Genomic DNA, 11,334 nt, shown 5'->3' with positions numbered 1-11,334 from the left:
GAAGGTTGCTAAACAGCCCTATTAACATGAAGTGTGTACTCAAACTGTCAAATAATTCAATCAGTTGATGTTTCATATCAGTTTACCTTTACTTTGTAAATCACTTTATAAGTACATATTAACGTTTTCAATGGTGGATTGTTATTCTTGGTCTTATGCTCGTTAATTTATATGTTTGCCATAATATCTTAAATGTTATGATATTACAATATTTGTTTTTTATTCGCAAAAAGTAAAATTGAAAATTTATTTGTTTTGTTGTTGTTAAATACAAAGCTAAACAATGGAATGTTTGTATTCAGCCCATTGCAAATATCGAAATATAACGCTAAAAGTCGGGTTTCCATACCCGTAATGAGCACAACAACAATTAGTGTATTATGTTGATTTACACTTAACAACAATTCACGTTCAGTTTTTGTAAAAGGCTGTAAAAACAAGTCAACGTTAATAAGGACAATTCTTAGTGTTATTTGTAATCTCGTAATGTATTTTTCATTTTTGGATTTCAAGACTTTATTCTGTTATAAGTGTTCATTGAAATAAGTAGTTATTTTAACAATAACTTATTGTTGTATGCTATGCAATATCTTACAATAATTGCTGTTTTTCTTTTCGTACCTGCATTTTAAATTAAAAGTTCCTTCGCCTGTAAATAGACCCCTTAAAGAGCTTGAAAACTTGCAATAAATAAATATAATGTACTGAAACTATTGACCTACACGGAATTAGTTTAGTATCAATTTTCAAAAGTTAATAATAGAATCGAAAGTAAGTAAAAATAGCCCAAGAAATGCAATTATTATAGGATTTGTTTCAGTACCTTAAATATATATTATAATTGTAAATGTAAGTCAACCTTTGCCGGGACTTGGTTCATTGTTAACCTCTGATATGTACTATACAGAGGATAAAATACACTTTGTAAGAGGGACCTGTATTTGCTGACGCTAATATATATACACACATATATACATATTTATTTGGCTCACAGCGAGCTCCCAGCCATTCGAGAAGTAACAGCGCTATGAATATACTTACAGCTGGAGAACCATCTCAAAGCGTTTTTCGAAGAAGGATGAATGCTCATATAGCAATATTACGAAACGAAGAATAAAGCAATACACACTTTGAAAAATTACACTTTCATAAAAGGAAAAAACCGAAACATTTAACATAACATGGGTTTCCAAAATAACACCCCAAACCAATGTGCCCATATACAAAATTAAGACTATATTGAAGCTGAAAGGTCATTGTGATGAAGATGGACACACTTCCCAGAACCATTAACAAATTAATAAACTATAATTTAAAACTGATAAAGGCTCATAACCTAAATGTTAAAAATCAGAGAAATCTTGAAATCAACGACCGTTTTAATGAGAAAGATAACCAATGGAACTACAATCACAGTTACACTATTAAGCCTTTCAAGTCTCCAGGGCAGCTTCTGTAAACCTTTGTGTTTTTGTTTCCTAAAACCTGGTCATAGAAATTAACAACAGAGGGACTATGAGACATTTTACAAAGTGTGTAGTCTGATATTTACGTTGCTATTCTTCAGATAAACTTATTATAATAGAAATTATAGCATTAGATTGTATTGTAATCATTGCTAGATTAAGTAGAATGAACAATGAAGGACATAGTTGCAAGAGCAGCAAGGTACTTGATACATCGTCGTTATAAATGTGTTTACATCATTGTAATGACGGCCATATGTAAAAACAACCGAAATGAATCAACGTTTGTGGCAACTTGTAGTCTTGAAAATATATTACAATCAAAACATCAGTGTCATATAAGTTCGATAAATTATTGAATTCAATAATAGAAAAACTATTTGTAGGGCACATTATAATATAAAGAAAATTGGAAATGACTTCTCTGTTTATTTCTTTTATAGTTTCTTTGTTCTTTCAACTGGAATTTTCGTAGTGGTTTGTGTACCTAAACATTGACTAAATCAACAGTTCTTGAGTTGTGGTGTATTGTTGAAAAAAAAATCTGTACTTTGCCATTGGCGTAGAAAAATAGTAATAGCCAAATCCTACTGTTCCATCAAACAAGAATAGACCATGAGTTATTGGGGATTGCTGTTGACTAGGTGCTTTCCTACTAACCAATCATTAGTTTAGAATTAGAAGTGATAATACACCGAAAGCCCTTATGTAGTTTTAGTCAAAAACTTTTTTTCTTTAGCTTTGTTACTATGAAATTGGATGAAAGTTATACGATTTAGGAAAATTATAGCCCAATCATCGATGATATTAAAAAATAAAAACAATAGAAAAAATTGTTTTATACATAGTGTGACGGATTTACTAATACACAACTATTTCAATATCGATGTTTGTTTCAGTTAAATATGTCCCCGTTATTATAAATTTTATGATTGTTTTATATTAAAATAAATTTGATTTAAGAAAGTTCTGTTTGTTTGTTTTTGAATTTCACGCAAAGTTACCCGAGGAATATCTGCGCTAGCCGTCCCTAATTTATTACTCAAAATAAGAACTAGTCATGGCGACGACTTTTGAATAGTAAATCAGGTAGTCAAGCGGTGCCAAAAAAGACTCTCCAAGTAGTCGCTAAAATCGATGACTATTAAATATTAGTCATTTTTACTATTGTGTAGTCTGAAAATAGTCAGGTGATGATGGCAGGGATACTTTGCAGGTAATAAATTTCACTGCTCTATGATAGTTGTTATGACTTTCGTTAGGAAGTCATTCTGATCAACGCTGACTACCTGACAATAGTCTCATTGGTTACCTGCAAACTCCTATAGAGTAGTCATGACATAATCAGTGTGACCCTCTTTGCCCAGGGAGCGGTTTTCATTATGACCATCCATTAACAATGGACTGTTGTCATTATGACTATCCAACGACCATGAAAAATAAGTCATTTTGACCCGGTCAGAACCACCTCTGCAATGTTAGGCAAAGAGACAATCGTCAGTCAGTTGTGGTCAGCAGAACCATCACTGAGCAGTCAACCCTGCTGCCATCTGATGATTCAACCTACGTCCCAGTAACCTGCCATCATCCTGAAAAATATCAAATGCATTTTAACAGCACCATTTTTATTCCAAACTGAACACAAGTGTACATTAATATACATGTACCAAAATAAAATTAAAAATACAGCAACAATTTGAAAATAAAAAATTGAACTTTACACTTGGGTTTTGAAAATTCACCCTGGATCAAATCCGCATGAGAAGTTACTATTACCAGATCTAACATAACTTTATGGCTTTGAACACTTTCCTCTTCCTTTACCTTTGGACGTTTTGACAGATTTCCCGCTGCTATGTTTTTTGACATTCAAGAGATCAAGCAACTGAAGAACACATATGTCTACATCTTTTTCAGATTTGCTAATTTTTCTTGACTCATCATAGAGCTTCAGAGCAACTTTTTCAATAAAGTTAAAAGTTTTCTTGAGTTTTGTTGGAAATGCAATTTTGAAGATATAAAATCTTCCTACATACATAGTGAATGCTTCCACAAAATCTTAAGTGGCACAAATATCAAAGCCATCAACACATAGTTTGAATTCCTGATCACTAAACTGAGAAATATAACCAATGTTATTTGGTTATTTCTTTGATAACCAAAGAAAATCAATACCAAGAATGGCAATACTAGATGTAACATCAGGCATGTGTGAGGACTGTTTCATAAGAAATGCTAGCAATGGATTATTTTCTATTGATACATTTCTGTCCTGCAGGTGAGAATATACTGAGTCCTTATATTGAGAAAGTTGGACACTCCTTTTTCTGCATCATTTCCTAGCCGCTTAAATTCATTCAATAGCTGTGCTTGTGATGCCACAAGAAAAGGATAATGCTCTATAAGTTAACTGACAGGAGTGTTGTCAATGGCCAGTTTTATACTATCATGCAGAGTTTCGTCCAAAGTCTACTTTACAAAGATCACTCTTTTTCTGCAATGCAGACGAGTTTTCATCCATTCCTTGTGATTTTCGGTGGAAGTTTCATCCTCCCCAACTGGCTTTTCACATAAGAATTGATTTAATCCATTTAGCTTCCGTTCTGAGATGTGGTTTGGAGATGGGGTTTCATCGGTTGCAGTTTTCGTCTTTTTCTTTCTTTCTTGGACTATAGGGAATGATGAATCCTTCTGCTTTCTATTATTCTGTAATTTCTGACGAAGCCTCATCCTCCACAGCTCCTGCAATTAGAATTGACAGAATTTGTTCTATTGAGAATGAATAACAAAACTTTCCTGGTATAACTACAATTATTTCAAACAGTATTTCTTTTAAACCACTTTTAACATTTTTCAGGTTTAATCTGAGAAACTGAGAGTTATACACATACTGGTTAATAAATCAGTTGTACGAGTTCATCTTGACAATGTATTTTCTTTAGCGTCAAAGTAGTTGAGTTTCATTAGTTGAGTGATGTTACATCGTATACAAACAAAACAAATATTTCAATGTATCAAAATAGTATATTCCACAGCCCCTCCTTGGTAGATATATGTACTTGCGTGTATGTTTAAAAATATAACTTACCACAAAATTTTCACTTGTTTTTTCACTAATATTATGCAACACAAAAAATGCCATTTAATTTATTTTGTAACTAATGAACACATTTCTTGCAGAATACATCTACACCCTTACAAATGGTGATATGGTCATTCCTGTTATGCATTTTAGGACGAAGTTTATTGGGCTCATAAAGTCAAATGTATTGATGAAATAATATATTTGTGATGCAAATATATTTCACAAAAAACATAACATAATGCACATGTGGATAGTACTTACACGAACACCTTAAGGTGTTAGAGTTGGGGCATCTGACAGCTGAGGGTAGCGCTTAAATACTTCATCCACTACTTGGTCATACTGCTTTGATGTGGGATATCTGGAAAATAGAGGTTGGGCAGGCTATCAAGTACAGATGAAGACATCTGAAAACACGCTTCTAATCAGAAATGGTATACATGGTATTCACTGCACAGCACTTACAAGGTATAATTGAAAACCTCAGTATAGACTGCGTCCAGTGAATGGAAGCGACTTCTTTCTCAACAAGTTTTCCTTGCGACAACAGCAAAGCAGTAGATCTAAGCAGACTTGACAAATTTTCCAGCTTAAAGGGTACTGGCCAAGGCTTGAATGCTAAGATGCTCACCAAAGAAAATATCAAATAATTCAAATTACTTACAAATTGGGGTTGACTGATTGCAATGAAATACTAACTAAGGCCCATTTGTCTCAAGTGAAAGATGAAACTATTTCTCCAACAGATTGAAAGAACTGTTTGACATACATTAGGACATATCCTACCATGATGATATGGAATGAATGTTTTCAGTACTGGGACCGGGTGAAGATGCACTCTGCTTGCTTGAAGGCACTTCAAGGTTCGGTGGATTCTGGTCAAAAATACATTTTTAACGGGCCTAAATTTGTAATAAAAATTAACAAAAGTAATTGTGCTATGTTGAATAATGTATATTGAACATTTTTTCTTCTTTTCTTCGGAATAAAGTTTCCGCAGAGTGATTTCCAATGACTACATAAATGATTATAATCACTCAAATTTAAATGGGTTGTGCATTCTTACAAACGACTTACCACAACAGCTACCTTTCCGTCAGAGGTCCCATCATTAGAAACCAGAGAAACGCGCAATTTTGCTCGTGGTTTTGGAATGTCAGATCATTGAATATCCACCCAGTCCTGCCAGTCTTCCATGTACACTTGAGCTGACAAGTTGGTAGCATCTACATCCAGAGTTAAGTTGTCAGAATTCTTACTGGGCAACAATCCCAGATCATCCACTGACACCACAATTTTTTTTTTATTGTAGGTAATGTGATAGGATAAAGCCACCTCTCTTGAATCTAAAAGTATGGTACTGATCAAAAATGATTTATATGTATACACATGCAGAAAAGTTGTTATTGAAGAACAACTACAAAACACCAAAAAGATGTATTAAATTTCCATAAATTTAACATCAGCAGGACTGGTATAAATCAGCTAAATAAGTAATTTAGATTTTTCCCTAACAAATAGTAGCCCTTAAAAGGTGAAAGCAAATATAAGTAGTCTGACTTCAATAGATGGTGATGATAGTGGTGATTTTGGTGCAAATATGCATGATACATATTAATATGACACAAGTTCTCTCTGTTTGAAAGGTTTGATGAAATCTATCACTGAAAGGTACACACCAAGTTACATAAAATAGGTTAAAAGTTACCACTGATTACCGAGTTCTGTTTAAAATTTGTCATCATTCAGTGGCCACGAATGTAGTGATGTAGGATGATTATATTTTCACCTTTGTTCACATAACAAGGCAATGGGTAATGATCATAAATATCTGGAATGCTCAGGAGTTCATAGCTTCTCATTGGCTCTACAATGTAAGCATGAAGATGCCTGTGATAATCAACAGTTTGGTATTTTTGACAATACAAAAAAGGTTTTTCTCCAAAGAACAAAGCAACAGATCACTGAAGAAAATTGAAGACTGTTGAATTCATAGCTACTGACAACCATTGTCCCTGTGTTGTATGTGAGGCAGTTGTATACAACCTGATGGTTTAGTGACAAAATCGCCTTCCCCAACAAATGCACTGACAAGGTTTCGCTCTTCTCCGAGTGAATTAACAGAGAATCTGACAGGATTAGTCAGGTCAAAGGCATCTATTCCAAGAAATCCATTGCTTTCCAAATGTAAAAGAGTTTATACTGGTGTTTCATTGCTATTGTTTTAAGCAAACACATTATCAATTCTACCATATCCAGCAGAGCTAACAGAACTTCCCATTTGTTGTTGCCTTCTTGCACTGAATCACCAACCATTAATGAAAATAACCTTAAGAGACATCAAACTTGCACAGCTTTTTGCTTAATGTGTATAGACTCTCTCAAAATAACAAGTTCAGGCCTATTGATTTTATCAGTTCCTTTGCACTGGAACTCCTTCACTCTGCCTGCATGGTACTGAAGGCTGAAGTATCCAGACAAGACATACTGATCTATGAATGAATGTAAAATTTCTGAAGCCAAGCCAGATTCAAAAAGGTCATGTAATATATCAGGTGGTAAAGCATTTGCCACATGGAATTGCTGCAGAACGTTCAGGGGCAATCTGTTTTTAACCCCATATGTACTTGACAAAGTCGGTTCAGTTTCGACCATTGTAACTTGGAAATTATAGGATGCAATATATTTCTCTGAACATTTTGAAATTTCAGTCAACTTTCTTAACTTATCCCGAGTTACCATGCAGAATTTACATAATCTGAGAGCAGAAAATGATTCAAGAAACCCTCCAATAGCATGGCTTTCCAAATTATCTGCAACAACAACAAGAGGTGCACCTCTGAATTTGAATTTCCCTCTGGTTTGACAATGTCAATACCAATGTTTTCAAGAACAAATAGTTCTTCAATCAAAGGTATCACCACTGTATTTAACCCATGTTTTTTTTTTTTACATTTTGGTTTTCACCAAGATTGCTAAGAATATACAATGAAGCTGAGATCTCAAAGCAGGTTCAATATTGCCTAACTGATAGTAGAAAGCAGCATACTTGTATTCAGAAGCTCGTATTCCAGCCTGGTTCACAGCTGTAAACTCATCAAAATAGAGAATAATTTGAAGGGCAAGGGAAGTTTCTTGCCAGAATGGATGGTTTTTGAAATGTTCACCATCAATGACATCTCTAAGACAATCATCAGCTGACTGGTGAGGATAAACAACCTGGCTAAAAATATCATCATGTTTAAGCAAACACTTCAGAGTATCTAATAAAGAAACATACTGCATTGTGTCATGTTTCCCATCACCAGCAATTCCCAGGTCATACTCAACAGGTTTTACAAATGACAAATTATCTTCAATGTAAGACTGTAAATTGTTGTGATCAGTGAAATTTTCAATCATGGAATGAAAGTCAAGACTTTCTTTCTTGCAAGCTTCCATCACTGTAACTATACTATTTCTAGGAACCCCCTCACTGATCAATGTTCTTTTTATGGTTTGGAATAAATGTTCATCTTTAGCAGCCATAATAGAACAGGACAAATTTAAAAAATTACTTGTAGTTTTGTAAGTTTTTTTTTTTCATTTTCACGCAGCTGCAGAATTGTTTTAGTTAAGGTTCTTCGCTTGTCTGTGACAACCATCTCCTTATTACCATCAACTGCTTCATCACTGTCAGAGTTTTTATACCTCTGTTCCATGATGTACTCGGCACATTCACCACCAGCTTCATTATCATGCATACTGGTAATAGCAAACCATCTATGCTTTTATTTATATGTCTTTTCAAACACCTGATGCTTTTGAATGGTTTTTCACATCCATTAACCCCACATGGGACAACACATCCAGGCTCATGCTCAGGAACCAAAGAAAAATGTGAAAGAAGCTTGCTATAATGCCTAACCTTATAATTACATTTAATGCAAGAGAGAATATTGAAAACGTCTGACTGTTCTGCCATGTTTGACTCCAAAATTTACCAAACTCACAGTGTCTGTTAATAAATATCATGCAAAACATGCATCCAAATGTCACTGGTTTTCATTCTGGAACGTAAAATGTATAATTTATTTTACTAAATTTAATGATAAATTTCAACAATAACAACTAGCAAATGTCGGTCACCTGCAAACCGACGGTGTATCCTCGGACTTGTCCTTAATATAGCGAATAAAAACGTACTTCAAAATTCAAATTCTTGCCACTCCCCCCGGGGGTAGCTAAAACCTTTTATTGGCTAGACCACAACCTAACTAACATATTCACCAAATTGGACAGAAATCCGAAAGGAATTGTGGACTGCAGAGTGAGCACAAGGAACTCTCTGCAGACGCATATGCATTTGATGCGTGATCCATAGTATCCCCCGATTTTCGTAAGGGTATACAATTTTTGCTTTTTTAAATATACAACTCGGTTGCTCATGACTCGATGCAATATTCCCCGGATCCTACATTTCTCTCACCGGTATGGATGTGGTATGGAATATGGAAGGGACCCACAGTCTGAAAAAAATATTCCCTGGGAACAAAGAAGGGAGAGGTGTTGGGGGAATATTTTGCAGGATCACAGGCCTTCTATTCATAGTGTACGGCCTGGTGCTGACTCCTATCTCGCACCATTCGATTTCAAAGTATAGAGTTTAAATATTTAAATACATTTTGTATCTAAAGAAATTTTTAGATAATTTGTAATATTAAATTAAAAAAACACATATTAAACACAATATATGCTTCACTTTTTCGCTGTTTTCAAATGATTTGTCTTGCCGCCCCCATTTGTAACTCCGTTGTTGGCTGTGTCAGTGGATCTCGCCATAATACACATGTCGCATAAAGTGTGTACGCTTTAGGATTTGTAGCCCTGCTGATTTATTAAAAATTAGGATTTATTATTTACGTATTATCGTATGTCATCTTTCATTATCAAAGATTTATAAAATAATAACAGACTAGGTCCCTTTTAATGAGTATACAACTTTCATCTGTGTAGCGGTGGCGGTAACAAATCTTTTTAGCAGCGGTATAGTTGGCGCTAAATTTAACAGAGCAGCAACATGGATCATAGCGGGCTTTTGATTCTACCACAGGATATGCATTCAAGATACCAAATATGTGCATTTGTGATGTCAAGACTGGGGAATATTTTCGATTTCATACTTGCTTCAAAGCATTACCTGAATATAAATATTCCTAATCTACTACTACCAGACTACAGTAGTCCAGACCTACACAATGTAACGGGCAACTATTCTTGTTTACACGGCCCGGCATGGCCTAGCGCGTTAAGGTGTGCGCTTCGTAATCTGAGGGTCGCGGGTTTGCGCCCGAGTCGCGCTAAACATGCTCGCCCTCTCAGTCGTGGGGGCGTTATAGTGTGACGGTCAATTTCTCTATTCGTTGGTAGAAGAGTAGCCCAATAGTTGGCTGTGGGTGGTGATGACTAGTTGCCTTCCCTCTAGTCTTGCACTTCTAAATTAGGGACGGCTCGGTGCAGTGGGCTAGCAACCTACTCACTTAAATACCTGTTCATGAAACCGCAAGTACTTGCGGCCCTATGTTCCTTGTCGGAATCGAGTGGTAGATGATGATCCTTGTTTACACATTTTTAGTCGTACAAAAAAATAAGGATGGATTCACTTCAGCTAATCTTGAAAGCTAAACATTCGTATTCTTATATTGTTTTATTGAAACATAGTATAGGAAAATAAGACATAAACGATTAATATTTACCTGGGGGCCTGGCATGGCCAAGCGCGTGAGACGTGCGACTCGTAATCTGAGGGTCGCGGGTTTACGCCCGAGTCGCGCTAAACATGCTCGCCCTCTTAGTCGTGGGGGCGTTATAGTGTGACGGTCAATTCCTCTATTCGTTGGTAGAAGAGTAGCCCAAGAGTTGGCGGTGGGTGGTGATGACTAACTGCCTTCCCTCTAGTCTTACACTGCTAAATTAGGGACGGCTAGCACAGATAGCCCTCGAGTAGCTTTGTGCGAAATTACAAAACAAACAAACAAAACAAATATTTACCTGGATTTCTTCTTTCCGTCCTTTGCGCGGTTGCATTGCAATTGTGCAATGTCAGTACAAGTTTCGGTCATTATAAATTCTATAAACGTCATGTGTAATTCTCTGAAGTGCGACAAAATATTGCTGTGTGTGATTTCTCCCCCCCCCCCCTTTGGGTTTATAGTGTCATCCCTACCTTCGGCTGCCGCTAAGGAGTGGACCGTGCCGTTTTCACTCCCCCACTGTGTATGTATTGTTGTAGGTGAGCCCCTAAATCCCCCTCGACCACCTTAAGGAATGATCAACCTCTCTTCACAAATAACACCTTCAGCCCTCTTTGCACAAGAAACTCCAGTCTTTAGATAAACTCGACCTCGTAGACCCCTCTGGAAAGGAGATAGTCTCGCTCGCGCCTAATGTAGCTGCTTTCCATTTGTACTCAATTTCGCTGCGGCTCACTAGACGAATCGGATGCATTTCCCGGACGTGTGGTGTCAGCGCGAGTGTTAAGCACATGGGAAAAGCTTATTTTAGTCGTAACTTAGATCGTTGTGGATTGTAATAATAAATGTGTTAATTACTGAATTTCATATTCGAATATTCCAACATACGCACACAACAATATAAAAACACAATTGTCAAATAAAACAGTGAAGAAATAGTAGTGTTCGATAAATAAGATTTATTTAGGTAGAATTTATTTTGTGTGAAAGAAATGTATCCCCCCTAAAAAAAGAAAAGTAAATAAATAAATTCTTGCAAAGTTTAGCCTTG

The 11,334-nt window shown here is 35.8% G+C and overlaps 1 long non-coding RNA gene across 1 annotated transcript; it reads right to left on the bottom strand.

The window, feature by feature from the left end:
- Positions 1-3,080: 3,080 nt before the first annotated feature.
- Positions 3,081-10,934, bottom strand: LOC143225956 (uncharacterized). The gene is made up of 3 exons (XR_013014213.1): positions 10,582-10,934; positions 4,813-4,912; positions 3,081-4,208 (listed from the first exon to the last, which is right to left on the bottom strand). It is a non-coding gene; the product is annotated as an uncharacterized LOC143225956 (long non-coding RNA).
- Between the last annotated feature and the right edge of the window lie 400 nt (positions 10,935-11,334).

This window comes from Tachypleus tridentatus, chromosome 9, assembly GCF_004210375.1.
Source record: "Tachypleus tridentatus isolate NWPU-2018 chromosome 9, ASM421037v1, whole genome shotgun sequence".
NCBI classification, from domain to species: Eukaryota; Metazoa; Arthropoda; class Merostomata; order Xiphosura; family Limulidae; genus Tachypleus; species Tachypleus tridentatus.
Note: the sequence above shows the minus strand (reverse complement) of the source record. Positions and strands in the feature narration are given on the sequence as shown.